The following is a 16605-nucleotide window of genomic DNA, read 5'->3' as shown; positions in this document are numbered from 1 at the left end:
TTTGAGCATCGATTGCATTGATAGAGAATAACAGTTACAATTTTTTTTCTGGTTGATAAATGACTTCATTGATTTATAAATGAAATTGGTGATTGTATGATGAAATATAAATAAAATGACATGATGATTTTTGAGAAAATGCTGAAAGTATAGAAGTTGAGTCTACGAGTCCTATGTAAAAACAGTTTAGTTTTTGGCCTTTTCTCTTTGGATTTCCGATTGGAATTTAAAGTAAACATTAGGTAGTATAAAATATAAATGTATACTTCTAAAATTTATGTGGGGACGGGTTATAAACAGATCGGATCGGTGATGATCCATACCCGACCCTTTTAATAAAAGGGTTAGCGGGTACGGGTGGTTAACGAGTAAACAGATAAAAAACTATGCTCCAAACCCATATAATTGTTACGGGTTTGGATCGGATCAGGGTCAAAAACACGCTCCATTGCCAGGCCTAGCAATGGTATTCAAATAGAAAATAACTTTTATTGCTTTGATTGGGTGGGTTTTTTTTGAAGAATAAGAAAAAAAAATGATGGGGGAATGTGCTTAAGTTGAGTCATTTTTTTGACGCATAATGATTTGATAAGAAGAAAAGTGGAACTAAATTTAACTTTAAAAGTCATAAACTTCTTTATTAATTTAACTTTACTGTTAACTTTTCGTTGAACCTATACTGATAATCTATGAGGGTGTTTGGGATTACTTTTCGGTAAATTATACGAATGGTCCCTATGGTTTGGGGGAATCTGCATGTTTATTCTCTTGGCATGATTTTTAACTCGTACAGTCCCTATTATATAATTTTGTTCCGCATTTGGTAATTGTCAGACCTAAAAAGACTATATTGCCCTTGATGATATTCTTTAATCTTTTTAAACTCTTATTTTAATTATTGTATGGAATAAATTATTGAACACATACACTATACTGACTCTACCTCTTCCCTTTATCCCTCCCTAACCCCTGCCCCTACATCTCCTCATAGACTCGTCAACGGCAGGGTGGAGGAATGATTGCTTGATCTATCTTCTTCCGATGGTGTACTGGTGTTCTTTTGGGCGAAAAGAGATAGAGAGATGGGAAGAGAGATACATAAGACGGTGAGAGTCTGAGAGGTTTGAGCGGCACCAAGAGGGCAAGAGACGGGGAGTTTGGTAGATCATCGGTGATTGGTGGAGGTTTATAAGCGACAACTGGTTTTTACTGTTTAGACGGGAGAATGGATGGGAGACAAGGGAAGTGATGGATCTAGGAAGACGGGAACGGGCAACGAAAAAGCACATTTTAGAACTCGACTTCGATTGTTGGTCCAGTTCTCAAAACACAATTAAACACCATTACTACTTCTGACAGAGATCTTAGTTTAGGTTTGACAGGCAGCAGGAGTATGCTGGAGAAGAAGGTATCTCAGATGGCGGTACAGATGTGAACCAGAGAGACAAGAATGACGTTCTTAGTTTTGGACTTTTTTATTAAATAATATTAAAATAAATAATAAAAAATTAAGAAAGGATATTTCAGTCATATTAGGTATGGCAAGGACCAAACACGCAACAAAATTATATACTAGGGACCTTCCGAGTTAAAAATCATGCCCATGGACTAAACGTGTAGATTCCCCCAAATCACAGGGACCATTCATGTAATTTACCCATTACTTTTTAACCTTAAAAGTTTTTTTTTTTGAAAAATGACTTTTTGCGTAAGCAATTTCTTAAAATGTGTTTGGATTAGCTTTTGATGGGCGAAAACCAAAATTTGTTTTTAAAACGTGTTTGGCTTAACTTTTACATGTAAAGCGACTAAAAAGGACATGCTTAAAAAGTGTTTGGGTAGTTGTAATGGGTATAAATGTAATTTACTTGGTAAGATGTTAAAAAATCACAAAAATATCAGATTTCATGACTTTTGAAAAAACTGCTTTTTGTTCATGGCGAAAAGTTGTTTTAAAAAGAACTTTGGTAACACTTAGTTCCAGTATGAATTTATTTCCTTAAATTGTGATTTTTCCTGTTGAACTCGGTGAGTTGAAGGCTTCAACTCGACATGTTGAGTGGATTTTGGCCGCGAGAATTAATGGACCAACTCGACAAGTTGGGGTGCCTCAACTCGACGATTTGGCGGCTGGGAAGGAAACCATAATTTTTAGGGTGTTGCACCCTATTTAAAGGCATTAAGTCTCTTGGGTGGCCTCCTTACCAGCCTCCTCTGTCCAGAAACCCTAAATGAGTGTATCCTCGTCCTTGAGAGTGTGTGAGCTTGTGGAGGGCCTTAAGAGTTAATATTTTGCACACTTTTGGAGGATCCTTAAAGTTGAAAGTGCATAGCTTGGAGAGAAGACCTAGATCCAACATCTCCCTACCCTTTTCAGTCATTTGGAGGTATAAAGTTAATACCTTGCTTTGTTATTATTTTGGATCTATTGTTTTGGGCTCATGGTTGAGTTGCCCAAGAAGTTGAGTTTTCCAGTGGTTGTCATGTTAGATCTAGCCATGTTATGGCCTTATTTGACTTAAAGTTGCAAACTTTACTAGATCTTAGGTCCCATTTATGCATTAAGTCCTTTATTAAATCCATTTTGAGTCTTAGGGTTCCTTTTAGCATGCATGGATGTAAATTTGGAAACTTTACGTGATTTCTCAACCTTATGGGACCAGATATGCATATTGAGGCTTTGTTTTGAGAGTTTAAGGGCTTAATGGGTCAAGCATCACTCTAATGAGTCTAGGGTTTGGGTTTGACTCAACTTGGATGGTTCCTAAGGGTAAAGTTGGAAACTTAACCCTTCTAGACATCATTTTCAAGGAGATATGAGAATTGAAGCTCCCAGATCCGATTGAAACAGCTTAATGCATTAAGCTGTTGGATTCTTGGCTAACTCGGCGAGTTTATTAGGTGAACTCGGCGAGTTGATGCGAGTTTTCCCGATTTGTGCAGTTAATGGAGAAACTCGACAAGTTGAAGGACAACTCGGCGAGTTGGATCAACTCAGACTGTTGAATTTGACCTTTGACTTTAGTCTTTGACCAAGTTTGACTTTTAAGGGGTTTTAGGGCATTTTGAGTTGTATTTAAGGAATTGTTTCTGTTTAGGGGCGACGTAGAGCTGATATTCACAGCCAGGACCTAGTCAGCTATCGTTTAGTATTTGAGGTGAGTCTTCTCACCATACTCATGGGTCGAAGGCACGGAGCCCGAGTCATTATTGATTATGAAATGATTCTTATGGGAATATGTAATTGCTTGTTATTGGATTTATATGTGGACTTATATGCAGACCATGGGAGGAGCCCATGGCATTTGGCAAGACCATGGGAGGAGCCCATGGCTCAGCGATACAAGACCATGGGGGTAGCCCATGGCATTCCAATGAAGACCATGGAGGGAGTCCATGGAAAAATTATATGTATATATGTGTGCATGGTATTATGTGATTATATGATTCGTGTATTTTGGGAAACTCACTAAGCTTGTGCTTACAGTTTTATTAAATGTTTCAGGTACTTCTATTGATAAGGGCAAGGGTCAGGCTTGATGGCGCGACGTGCATTCTCTAGTGTTTTCACATTTAGTTTTCGTACTATGAATTTTAAAATAATATGGCTATGTAATGGGATTTTTGTACTCCTTATGGTTGATGTTTATGAAATTAAAAGTTGAAAATATTCTGAAAAATTTGGGTTGGTACAAGTTGGTATCAGAGCCTTGGTTTGAGGGATTCGGGCACACTTCTAGGTGTGTCAGAACTCAAACTGAGGAAATAGTAACAAATTGATTTTCAAATAGAAACCAAAGTTAAATATCCTAAAAATTATTTTGTAAGAAAAAGGGAGAATGTAATGCGAGTAATTGGCCGAGCTCAAGTAAGTGTTCCTAATGTTTTAGCCATGCTATAGTATATATGGAAGTTAATGTTGTATGGATTATTTTCTAAGTGTATGCTTTCAAAGTTGTACATGTTTAGGATTGTATAACCCTAGAATGAGGGAATCTGCCTTATTCCTGTTCCTTGTTTGGTTGTGGTTTAGGTTAGAAGCTTTATTTAACAGTGTATGTGATTATCTTTGTGTATCACTTGCATTCATAGGGTAACCTGCTATGATTAATCTGAGTTTTTGGTTTGGTGAGGGTTGAGAGTCCTAGAGCAGTCTAGGATCTGAGTTAGTGTTGTGTTTATAAGTCATGATTTGTGATTGGATGATTTAGGGATATCAAGTATGGCCTTGGGGAAGGTACAGGTAGGTATGGAAAGTAGTATTGGGCCCGTACTACTGAAAGTACAAGATCTGTACCCGAATCAATGACAGACCTGATAGTTCCTAGAAGTCCGGTGAGGAGGAATCTCTTTCGAATTCCTTATCTTGTCTATTTGTGATATTTTCAGTGGAGGATGGTGATGATCACGCGAGGTTCAGGTTCAGGCTCGGGTGCAGAGCCCATCGATGAAAGGTTGCACGATCTTATCGCAACCGAGGTTACTCGTGGCATCCTTGACGCTACCCCGGTGATTTTCGGTACCGTCAAGGAGGGCATCATGGAGATCATGGAAGAGCAGCTCAGGTCTTTCCGAGCCAAGATTGCTACAGGCCAGATTAGGGCCCGAGCTCCCTCGTTCAGAGAGTTTAAAGCGTGTGGAGCGCCTGAGTTCTTCGACGTCAGGGATCTCATCACTAGTTGACGCTGGGTCACAGAAATGGAGAATGCCCAGCGTAGGAGCTCTTGCCCCGAGGCAGAAAAGGTGGGGTTTGCATCTTGTATGTTGAGGGATCGAGCACGAGATTGGTGGGAGGAGGTAACCCGCAAGGTGGGATCCGCAGGTGTGGCTGAGATGTCTTGGGAGGAGTTTGTGAGGAGGTTTGATCGAGAGTTTTCACCACCCATCAAGGTATAGCGTTTGGTGAGAGAATTTCAAGATTTGCAGCAGACTACCGAGACTGTGGCGGAGATCACCGTCATGTTCCGGGAGAGGGCACTATTGGTCCTACAGTATGCTCCGGATGAGGAGATGAAGAAGACGAGGTATCATTTCATGCTGAGGGATGCTATCCATGAGTTTGTGAGCTTTTCGAGGTGCAATATCCTGAATGAGATAGTGGAGAAGGCCCGGGAACATGAAATTGAGTTAGAGCTCCACACGAAATGATACTTCCTAGAAGGGGCCAACAGGGCCGTGGTTATTGTGCCAAGTGCGGTAAGCCGCACAGTGGAGCTTGCTGAGCAGCGGGCTTAACATGTTATGCGTGTGGCCAGCCGGGTCACATGAGTTGGGATTACCCCAAGAAGGGATTAATTTGTTTCCACTGCAACCAGACCGGTCATAAAAAGGCCAATTGTCCGAGATTGGTTAGAGGAGGAGGAGCAGTGGCTGCGCCTGCGCCCGCCACGGTGAGGATCACAGACGGCCGCCCGATCAAGGCGGAAGCTCCTACGGTGAAGAGTCGTGCATTTCAGCTGACTACTGAGGAGGCCCGAGCAGCGCCTGACGTCGTGACCGGTATGTGATTTATTTATGTTTCGTTTATTTTATTATTATGCTTATGTTATTAGGATTTTATATAGGGACCTTTTTGGTCAATGGTTTGTCGGCTCAGATTCATTTTGATTCGGGGGCTACCCGATCCTTTGTATCTCTTGCACTTAGCAAGAAGTTTTGTAATGCTCCGAGGACTTTGGATTCCTCACTCGAGGTGGAGATTGCGGAAGACCGCACCGTGAGTGCTGCGAGGGTATTTCGAAGGAGTGTTCTGAATATGTTCGAGGAGAGGTTTCCTATCGATTTGGTTCCGACTCCTTTGCAAGGATTGAAGGTGATCATCGTGATGGATTGGTTGTGGCCAAATGGGGCCATGATAGATTGCGAGCGTCAGTTAGTGAGGGTTCGAACCCCATGTGGTGGAGAACTGGTTATTCATGGAGAGAGAGCCTCGTATGGGCCAACTCTCTGTTCGGCTACGAGGGCTAGGAGACTTCTTCAACAGGGTTGTAGTGGGTTTTTAGCTTACGTTTTGGATACGAGGGTGGAAGCCACGCCATATATGAGCAGGGTACCGATTGTGTGAGATTTCCTGATGTGTTTCCAGAGGAGTTACCTAGGGTGCCTCTCGAGAGGCAAGTGGAGTTCCGTATTGATTTAGTGCCTGTGCGGCTCTGATATCTAAGGCGTCGTATCGTCTAGCTCCGCCTGAGATACAGGAGTTGTCTACGCAGCTTCAGGAGCTGCTAGACCGGGGACTCATTCGTCCGAGCAGTTCCTCCTAGGGAGCATCGATTCTGTTCGTGAAAAAGAAGGATGGGTCCAACAAGATGTATATTGATTATCGAGAGCTGAACAAGCTAACGGTGAAGAACCGTTATCTGCTACCAAGGATTGACGATTTGTTCGATCAGCTTCAGGGTGCCTCATGGTTTTCCAAAATTGATATTTGGTCAGGGTATAATCAGACGAGGATCCGGGATGAAGACATACCGAAGACGGTGTTCAAAACTCGTTATGGTCATTACGAGTTTGTGGCGATGCCATTTGGGCTCACCAATGCTCCGACAGCGTTCATGGATCTCATGAACCGGGTTTGCAGACCGATGTTGGATCAGTCTGTTCTAAGACCAACGAACACACGAGCAATATTTGAGAGAGGTGTTGGAGACCTTGAGGAGGGAGAGGTTTTATGCCAAATTCTCCAAATATGAGTTTTGGTTGCGTGAGGTGCAGTTTTTCGGGAACATCATCAACCAAGAGGGTATTTTGGTGGATCCCGCCAAGATTGAGGCGGTAATGCATTGGGAGGTTCCAAAAAACGCATCCGAGATCATGAGGTTTCTTGGGATTAGCAGGGTATTATCGTAGATTCATCCAAGATTTCTCCAAAATTCTTGAACCATTGACCCATTTGACCAAGAAGAGTGTGACCTTTCGGTGGGGTCCAGATTAGCAGTCGAATTTCGAGACATTGAGGCATAACTTATGTGAGGCCCCGATTCTAGCTCTACCCGAGGGACTAGATGATTTTATAGTGTATTGCGACGCTTCTATTTCAGGGTTAGGAGTTGTGCTGATGCGGAAAGGGCATGCGATTGCTTATGCCTCGAGGCAACTGAAGCCTCATGAGGCGAATTACCCCACTCATGATTTGGAATTAGGGGTAGTGGTTTTTGCCCTCAATATTTAGAGGAATTTTCTCTATAGGGTACGATGTACCATCTTCACCAATCACAAGAGTTTGAAGTATTTGATGAATCAACAGAATTTGAATATGCATCAGAGGCGGTGGTTAGATGTGGTGATAGATTATGACTGTGAGATGTTGTACCATCCCGGGAAGGCCAATGTGGTAGCCGATGCTTTGAGCCATAAGACAGAAAGTGCCTCGATTCGAGATGTTTGCTTGAGGATGACTGATTCACCTTTATTAGATATGATTAAGGAGGCACAGGTGGAGGGTTTAAAAAGGGAGAACTAGAAGATCGAGCGGATTCGAGGGCAAATTCCGTTATTTGTTTGAGATAGTCGAGGGTTATTGACCCAGTGTGGTAGAGTTTGGGTTCCGACATCCGAAGGTGTGAGGCAAAGAGTCTCGGAGGAGGCGCACAAGTCTAAATTTTCTATCCATCCGGGGGCCACAAAGATGTACCGAGACCTGAGATTGAACTATTAGTGGCCCACCATGAACCGGAAGGTTGCGTGTCGTTTGTCGAGCGGTGTTTGACCTGCAGGAAGTTTAAGGCCGAACATCAGAGGCCTCACGGCAAGATGCAGCCGCTACCTATTCCCATGTGGAAATGAGAAGAGATCACCATGGATTTTATCACGAAGCTACGTAAGACGACAAGAGTGCGCATTTATACCGATTTCCGAGAATATCTCCGCCGAGAAATTAGCAGACATTTATGTGCGGGAGGTGGTGGTCAGGCATGGGGTGCCAGTATCTGTGGTCTCGGACCTCGATGTTCATTTCTCCTCCAGATTCTTGAGGAAGTTTCATGAGGAGTTGGGCACTCGATTGCATTTCAGTATTGCTTACCACCCCAGACCGATAGGAAAAGCGAGTGGATGCTCCAGACGCTCGAGGATATGCTTCGGGCATGTGTATTGGATTTCGGGGGAAGTTGGGATACTTACCTCCCTCTAGCAGAGTTCTCATATAATAATAGTTATCATGCTGGTATCGATCGACCCCCGTTTGAGATGCTGTATGGTCGGAAGTGTAGGACTCCAGTTTGTTGGGTGGAGGTTGGACATCGAGTTATGGGAAGCACTGAGGTGGTGCTTAAGACCACCGAGTTGATTCAACAGGTGCGTAATAGGTTGCGAGTCGCGCAGAGCCGTCAGAAAAGTTATGTTGACCGGCGTTTTTCGAATCTCGAGTTTCAGGTGGGGGATTATATTTTTTGAAGGTGTCACCATGGAAGGGTGTCATTCGGTTTCGGAAGATGGGCAAGCTGGGGCCCCGATTCATTGGTCCGTTCAGGATTTCTGCCCGAGTTGGCAGGGTTGCTTATCGATTGGATCTACCGAACGAGCTTAATCATATCCGCACCACCTTCCATGTGTCTCAAATTCGGAAGTGTGTTGCTGATGAGGCCGCAATCATTTCCTTAGATGATATTTAGGTTGATGGGAGCCTGAATTATGTGGAGAAGCACATTGTGATTTTGGACAGAAAAACAACGACTCTACGGAACAAAAAAGTGAAGTTACTAAAGGTGTCGTGGTAGCATCTGAAGGGATCAGAATTGACGGGGGAGCCCGAGGAGGAGATGAGGGAGCATTACCCAGGGTTGTTCGAGGCCGTGGACTTCGAGGACGAAGTCTGATTCAAGTGGGGGAGATTTGTAATGCTTAATTCTGGTATGAATTTATTTCCTTAAATTGTGATTTTTCCTGTTGAACTTGGCAAGTTGAAGGCTTCAATTTGACGTGTTAAGTGAATTTTGTCCGCAAGAATTAATGGATCAACTTGACGAGTTAGGGTGCCTCAACTCGATGAGTTGGCGGCTGGGAAGGAAACCCTAATTTTTAGGGTGTTGCACCCTATTTAAAGGCCTTAAGCCTCTTGGTTGGCCTCCTTACCAGCCTCCTCTGTCCAGAAAACCCTAAAAGAGTGTATCATCGTCCTTGAGAGTGTGTGAGCTTGTGGAGGGCCTTAAGAGTTGATATTTTGCACACTTTTGGAGGATCCTTAAAGTTGAAAGTGCATAGCTTGAGTGTTTAAGGGCTTAATGGGTCAAGCATCACTCCAATGAGTCTAGGGTTTAGGTTTGACTCAACTTAAATGGTTCCTAAGGGTAAGGTTGGAAACTTTACCCTTCTAGACATCATTTTCAAGGAGATCTGAGAATTGAAGCTCCGAGATCCGATTGAAACAACTTAAAGCATTAAGCTTTTGGATTCTTGGCTAACTCGGCGAGTTCATTAGGTGAACTCGGCGAGTTGATGCGAGTTTTCCCGATTTGTGCAGTTAATGGAGAAACTCGACGAGTTGAAGGACAACTCGGCGAGTTGGATCAACTCAGACTGTTGAATTTGACCTTTGACTTTAGTCTTTGACCAAGTTTGACTTTTAAGGGGTTTTAGGGCATTTTGAGTTGTATTTAAGGAATTGTTTCTGTTTCGGGGTGGTGTAGAGCTGATATTCACAGCCGGGACCTAGTCAGCTATCGTTCAGTATTTAAGGTGAGTCTTCTCACCATACTCATGGGTCGAAGGCACGAAGCCCGAGTCATTATTGATTATGAAATGATTCTTATGGAAATATGTAATTGCTTGTTATTGGATTTATATGTGGACTTATATGCAGACCATGGGAGGAGCCAATGGCATTTGGCAAGACCATGGGAGGAGCCCATGGCTCAGCGATACAAGACCATGGGGGTAGCCCATGGCATTCTAATGAATACCATGGAGGGAGTCCATGGCAAACTTATATGTATATATGTGTGCATGGTATTATGTGATTATATGATTCGTGTGTTTTGGGAAACTCACTAAGCTTGTGCTTATAGTTTTATTGAATGTTTCAGGTACATCTATTGATAAGGGCAAGGGTCCGGCTTGATGACATGACTTGAATTCTATAGTGTTTTCACATTTAGTTTTCGTACTCTGAATTTTAAGATAATATGGCTATGTAGTGAGATTTTTGTACTCCTTATGGCTGATGTTTATGAAACTAAAAGTTAAAAAATTTCTGAAAAATGTTACAACTTTTCCATTTGCCAAATATCTTTTGGATTTTTTTTTTTGACTTTTTAGAAAAATTAAAAGTCCAAAAGTTGTTATAAAAGGGAATCCCAAACACCATCTATATACGACAAATTAATATATATATATATATATATATATATATATATATATATATATATATATATATATATATATATGGGTAAAGTGAATATACCTAACAACCTTATATCAGCTTACGTACCTAACTCCATAATACTACATCGGTTTGTATCATATTTACATTGTAATTGCCTAAGGTTCTTAAACTTCAACCCCATAACTTGATTACTTCCAAAATTTTTGGACTTTCAACAATATCTTTCTTTTACATCACATCTTTCTATTGAATACCACCTATGACCTTCATATCCTACCGCTACAAATGAAAAGATGTAGGAGAAATATAATGATGAATTTCCAAAATTTTTTGAAGTAAATCAAGTTTAGGGATGAAGTTTAAGAACCTCGGATGATTGCAATTAAAATTTAATGCAAAATGACGTATTTTGATGAGGTTAGGTACCTAAGCTTATATAAGGTTGTTAGGTATATTCACTTTACCCTATATATATATATATATATATATATATATATATATATATATATATATATATAATTTATTAATATCGAATTAAATATTAATAAATCAAAATTTCAAAAAAACTAAAATAAATGTTTGCAAACCTTTGTTTTGAATAACCAAATACATTTTACTGAGCAAATTTCAAAATCTATCCAAACCAGCTACGTATCCCACACCAAATCAACAAGCATCCAAATCCCTCTCGTAACCTGTAGATGTTTTTGAATAACAAAATACATTTTACTTAATTCTTAAAATAACATTTCCTAAATAAAAAAATGTCTATTGTAACTTAATTTTTAAAATAAATTTTCTTAGATAAAACAAATGTTGATTTTGAAAATGTATTTCGTACTCAAGGATTTTCGATTGAAATTAAAAATAATTATTGCAACAACTTCTAATTGATTTTTGATTGTCAATTACACTGATAGTGAATACCCTTTGCAAACTTTATTCCAATTGACAGATGATTTTATAGATTTATAAATGACATTCGAGATTGCTTGATGAAATATCAATAAAATGAAATCATGAATTATGGCTGAAAACTAGAAGTCTAGATATAGACTCCTTAAGCCCTAAGTAAACATGGTTTCATCTTTTCCATTTGGAATTTTGTAGGCAAAATAATAACGATGATTTGATGACGCGGAATGTAAGAACTAACACACTCATGAAGAACTATTTGGTTAACAAGATATTTTATTCAACTATGATGAGGAAATTACACAAAAAAGAGATATTGCAATCTAACTAATCTAAGCTAAGAAATCTCATCTCATTCAAGGACTACATCTTGCCACACCAACTAAATGAATACAACATGTCTATTTATAGGTGTACAAACGAGTCTACCTAATTAACCCACATGTCATAAAAGGAGGCCCTTTGTCATCATACATGGAAGACTTTGAACCTTACATTCACCCCCTCAAAGTATGTAATGGATGACAAGGCTTTATCTTCCAAAACATGCCTCTAGCAAATAAGAAATGACCTTGTGACGAGGAATATCAAAGTAATCCACAAATCTTGATTCTTTAATAGTATTCAAAATGGGTTCTAGGATATAGAAATGCGAAACCAAGCATCAAAGTAAAAATATCACCTTCAAGATCCCAATGGCTTAGAGTAATACTTTTCAACTTCATCTTCTAATATAATCCAAAAGATTGTCAAGAAAGCCAAACCCGCCATAAAAACCCACTTCGGAATTAAGAAACCAAATCACTTCTTATCCTTGAATTTGTCTTCCCCATTTATCCTTCGATAAACACAGACACAACAACAACGAAAGAAAGAAAATGTTTAATCCTGAACTCTTTCACTCTAGTCACATTCATTCCGAGCACCATTGTTATGATTGTCTTCGCAATTCTGATCGTGTGTCTTTCATTTGGGGTTCCGATCGATCCATTGCATCATCATTCCAATTATGAGAGCCATCAATCACTGCGATGGGTCGGAAATGCGAGAAATTTTTTCCGATTGCGACACCAACCATTGTGATACCGGTTTAAATACAAAATCAATGTTGCAAGACATTCTTTCATTTTGATATCAATCCCTTCGCAATTCCTTGCTCACTCATTTCTGTTTCATCTTCTGCTTTTGGTTTTGTTAGGATAGAGTAAAGATCCTTCACAATCTGTTCATATACATCAAGAACCTAATTTTTATTTTCCAATTTGACCAGCAATTGCGAACAAAAACAGAATCATAGTGTGACAACTCGAAATTTCTATCTTGTACACTTATTCAAATCAATCAAGGTCACACTCATTTTTGCTACCTTCTGGCACTGTTTAGAGTCAATTTGAGTTTTTAAAGCCTAGTATAATCAAGGTAAGAGGCTAGGGATGAGTGTATTTGAGTTCAACACCTTTGAATTGAGCCAAACATCCCTTTATGAGGTGTGTGCGGCCGCACACATGGGTGTACGGCCATACACCCATCCCAACCATACACTATCATGTATAAATGAGAGTCTTAGCCTCCATTTACCCCTGGTCGTTAGTAGACAGGTACCAATGCTAGATTTTGAGAATGGAGCACGTTCAAGACTCATCTCTTATTTTGGATTCATATTTTTGGTGTCTTATAAACTATACATAACACACTTGTATTAAATTATATTATTAATGAAATGGATGATGTTGTTGCTTGTTTACTATTATGCATTGTTGTGATACTGTACATGACGTCCTCCACCCCCGAACGTTTCCACCGTTCAACTTTTGGGGTGTGACAGATTGGTATCAGAGCATTGTTTATAGTGAATTGAGTATATCATCCCGTAAAAGATATACAACTATAAACACAAACAGGATAAAATACTTTGACCAAGAGTTTATACTTTTAAATAATAAACTATTTAACCAAAGTAGATATACATGCATTCATACTAAAATCAGTGTCACTAAGACAGACCAAAAGTACTACGATTGTTGAACAACACAATCAGGCTTAGGAACATATAATTAGATCTGGGAGTGATATATCCTGATCAACTATATATTTCCGAGAAGTGATTAGCATGTCCCTGGGAGTGGTTGTGGCGTTACAGCATGTCTAAAAACTTACCAACACTACTACAATGAAAACATTGGAACAGAGCATAAACTTAAAATACTATAGGAGTATTTTGCGTTACTATAATTACTTGTGTGTAAACTAAATAGGTCTTTATTAGTATGTCAATAGTTGATGAGTGGATACGCTACGGTTATATGTGACTAGGGTGTCATAGACTTAGAATCTGTGATCTTCGCCTTACTTCATGTTCCTTGTTTGGTTGTCGACTTAGACTTAGGATGACTTATTCGAAGGTCTATCCTGTTTTGGTTACAAATGACTAGTATGCGCTACGCAGATGTTGGAGTAACTGATAAGGATCATCTTAATTATCTTATTAAGTGCATCTATTAACTATTTCTTTTACCCCTATTCTCACGTAGATAACATGGTTGGATTCCATATCCCCGGAGATCCGTACTTTCCCAACCAAGGAAACTGAGGATGGCTAGTTGCAAAGCCAGAAGAGAATCATCCAATCCCTTTGGATGATGACTTTGCAAAGACTTTCTCGGAGGATTCTGACTTCGAACTAGAAGTTAGTAAGCTACCCCCAGTGGCTCAAAACCCAAACCCTAAGCTTTGTCCAACATTTCAAGGTCCTACACCTCCGTGGGCAACAAACTTGAACAGATGGAGCCACGAACAGGGTCCACCCTTACCTTACAATGAAGATCGAAGCTTCTATAACTTGAGCGAGGGAGGCTCAGTGGACAGAATCTTGCCTATTCTAGTCCCCAGGGTTGCTCGTACCGATGAGCATGGTAGAGCGGCCATCAACCAAATCATGGAGGTTGATGCTAATGCGGGAGTCAATACCCTACGCATTCGTCATCTGGAGTCTGCTTAGGCAAGGACTCAGAATCAGAATGTGGCTCTACAGAGAGAACTTACTAAAACCCAAGCCGAAGTTAGGCAATTTTGAGCTCGACAGGCAACGTCTGAAAAGCGATTTAGAGACATGGAACGCCGTCTGGCAGAATCAAGGACTTACTCTAGTGGTTCTCATCGCAGATAGAGCCTACTCAACTTTCTGTTTTGGATATAACTTAAGTCTTTGTGATAGCTTTAGTTTTAGTTTCCCATCTGTGATAAGACTTTAAACTTGTTAAGTCTTAGTTTTGTCAAAAATTTTCCTATCTCGGTTTGATGTAAGAGCTACTTATAGGTTATTTTTCTCAAACTAGTTACATCTGTAATACCAGTATTATTGACAGATATCTAATCTCATGGAAATTATAATCCAAGTGCTTTCATCTTTCTAGTACTAGATCTACATTCAATCATACTCTCAATTGTGTTGTTGGACAATGGAGAGTTAGTCCATGAGTCACTCTCATCATTCTCTCTATCAAATTCTTACCAATATTTTCATCTTTGTGATCTTATAGCTACAAGATGCCTCCGCGTCGATCAACGAGGCGCACTACCCCAATAACTTCGAATCAAAATCCTCCTCATCCTCAATACAATCCAGCAGCTATCCAAGCGGCTGTGAATGCGGCTTTTACGAAAGCTCTAGCACAATTCACCACTACTGGTACTAGTGGGAGTGGAACTAATGTGCCTCCCACTATTTTCGAAGCTCCGGTGCGCTCTAGAGAGTGCTCGTATAAAGACTTCACCAGCTGCAAACCCAGGGCCTTTAATGGAACTGGCGGAATCATTGCCCTCTCGTAATGGTTCGAGAAGAAGGAGTCGATCTTTGAGATCTGCTCTTGTCCGAAAGGGAGCAAGGTAAAATTTTCCGTCTACACTTTTGTGGACCGAGCTTTGACGTGGTGGAATAGCCATGTCAAGTCACTATCTCTAATAGTGGCAAATGCTATCGGCTGGGAAGCTCTGAAGGAGCTTATGATCGAGGAATACTGCCTAGGGGCGAAGTTCAAAAGTTGGAGCAAGAGCTCTGGAGCCTGACCATGAAAGGCTCCAACATAGTCTCCTATACTGCCAAGTTCAGCGATCTGGTAGCGCTATGTCTAGGAATGGTCTCTTCTGAAGCAAAGAAGGTGGAAAGGTATATCTGGGGGCTGGTGCCTCCATCTGTCTTCCTGTTATCCATTTCTATAGTGAATGGTTCTTTAAGTGCACATGATTGTTGTTTAAGTAAGCAAGAAAATTTCTGATTTAAGAAGCTCCTCTCAGCTCCACTATCAAACAGTATGCATACATAAGAGTTATCGAGGAGAAACGTACCAGTGACCACTGTAGGGTCAGCAACTGCTTCCTCGTGGCCTACAGCCAAAACTCTTGCCACTCCACTGGCATTCCCTACCTTAGGGCAGTTCCTCTTGTAGTGGCCCACCTTGCCACATCCGTAGCAAGTCTTGCCCACACTAGTGTCGGGGACTTGGTTCATTGGCCTTGCCGGAGCTATGCAGAAATGGGCAGTGTGCCCCTTCCTGTTGCAGTTAGAGCACTGCATTTCCCGGTAGGGTCCAGTCTGATGGAAGATGCATTTGTTGCACTTCGGCAAGTTTCCCGCGTAATGCTTATAGGTGCAGCAGCGGCAGGTGCTATCGCAGCATGAACCGCTACTACCTGCTGCTTTTTGGCAACTTTCTGTGCAGCGTTCTTTTTCTTGTCCTCCCAGAACTTCCGCTTGTTATCAGCGGATTTGAAGGGTTCTGAGATGGCTAGGCTTGTTGTTGTTGATGGGGTACGGACCCCATGGTCAATGAGCCGTTGTGCCAATCGCTTGGAACTATCGAAGGTAGCGGGGTTTGAATCTAGCACATTCCCCTGGAATGGAGGCACCAGCCCCCAGATAAACCTTTCCACCTTCTTCGCCTCAGAAGGGACCATTCATGGGCATTGTGCTACCAGATCGTTGAATCTGACAGTGTAGGAGACTATGTCGGAGCCCTTCATGGTTAGGCTCCATAGCTCTTGCTCTAACTTCTGAACTTCGCCCCTTGGGCAGTATTCCTCGATCATGAGCCCCTTTAGAGCTTCCCAGCCAATGGCATTTGGTACTATAAGAACTAGTGACTTGACATGGATATTCCACCACATCAAAGCTCGGTCCACGAAGGTGCAGGAGGCAAATTTTACTTTGCTCCATTCCGGACAAGAGCATTTCAAGGTCTACCGGTGACTAATGTCATAACATTTCGATTCCTTAGACCGTCGTGTTTCGACTAGTCAATCAAGCATGGTTACAACTATATCACATTTTTCCTTAATTAAAAACAACAGCTTTAAGGTAGTTAGTATAATGG

The sequence above is a fragment of the Lactuca sativa genome, chromosome 7 (genome assembly GCF_002870075.4).
Source record: "Lactuca sativa cultivar Salinas chromosome 7, Lsat_Salinas_v11, whole genome shotgun sequence".
Classification (NCBI taxonomy): Eukaryota; Viridiplantae; Streptophyta; class Magnoliopsida; order Asterales; family Asteraceae; genus Lactuca; species Lactuca sativa.
This window is presented reverse-complemented; position numbering follows the sequence as displayed.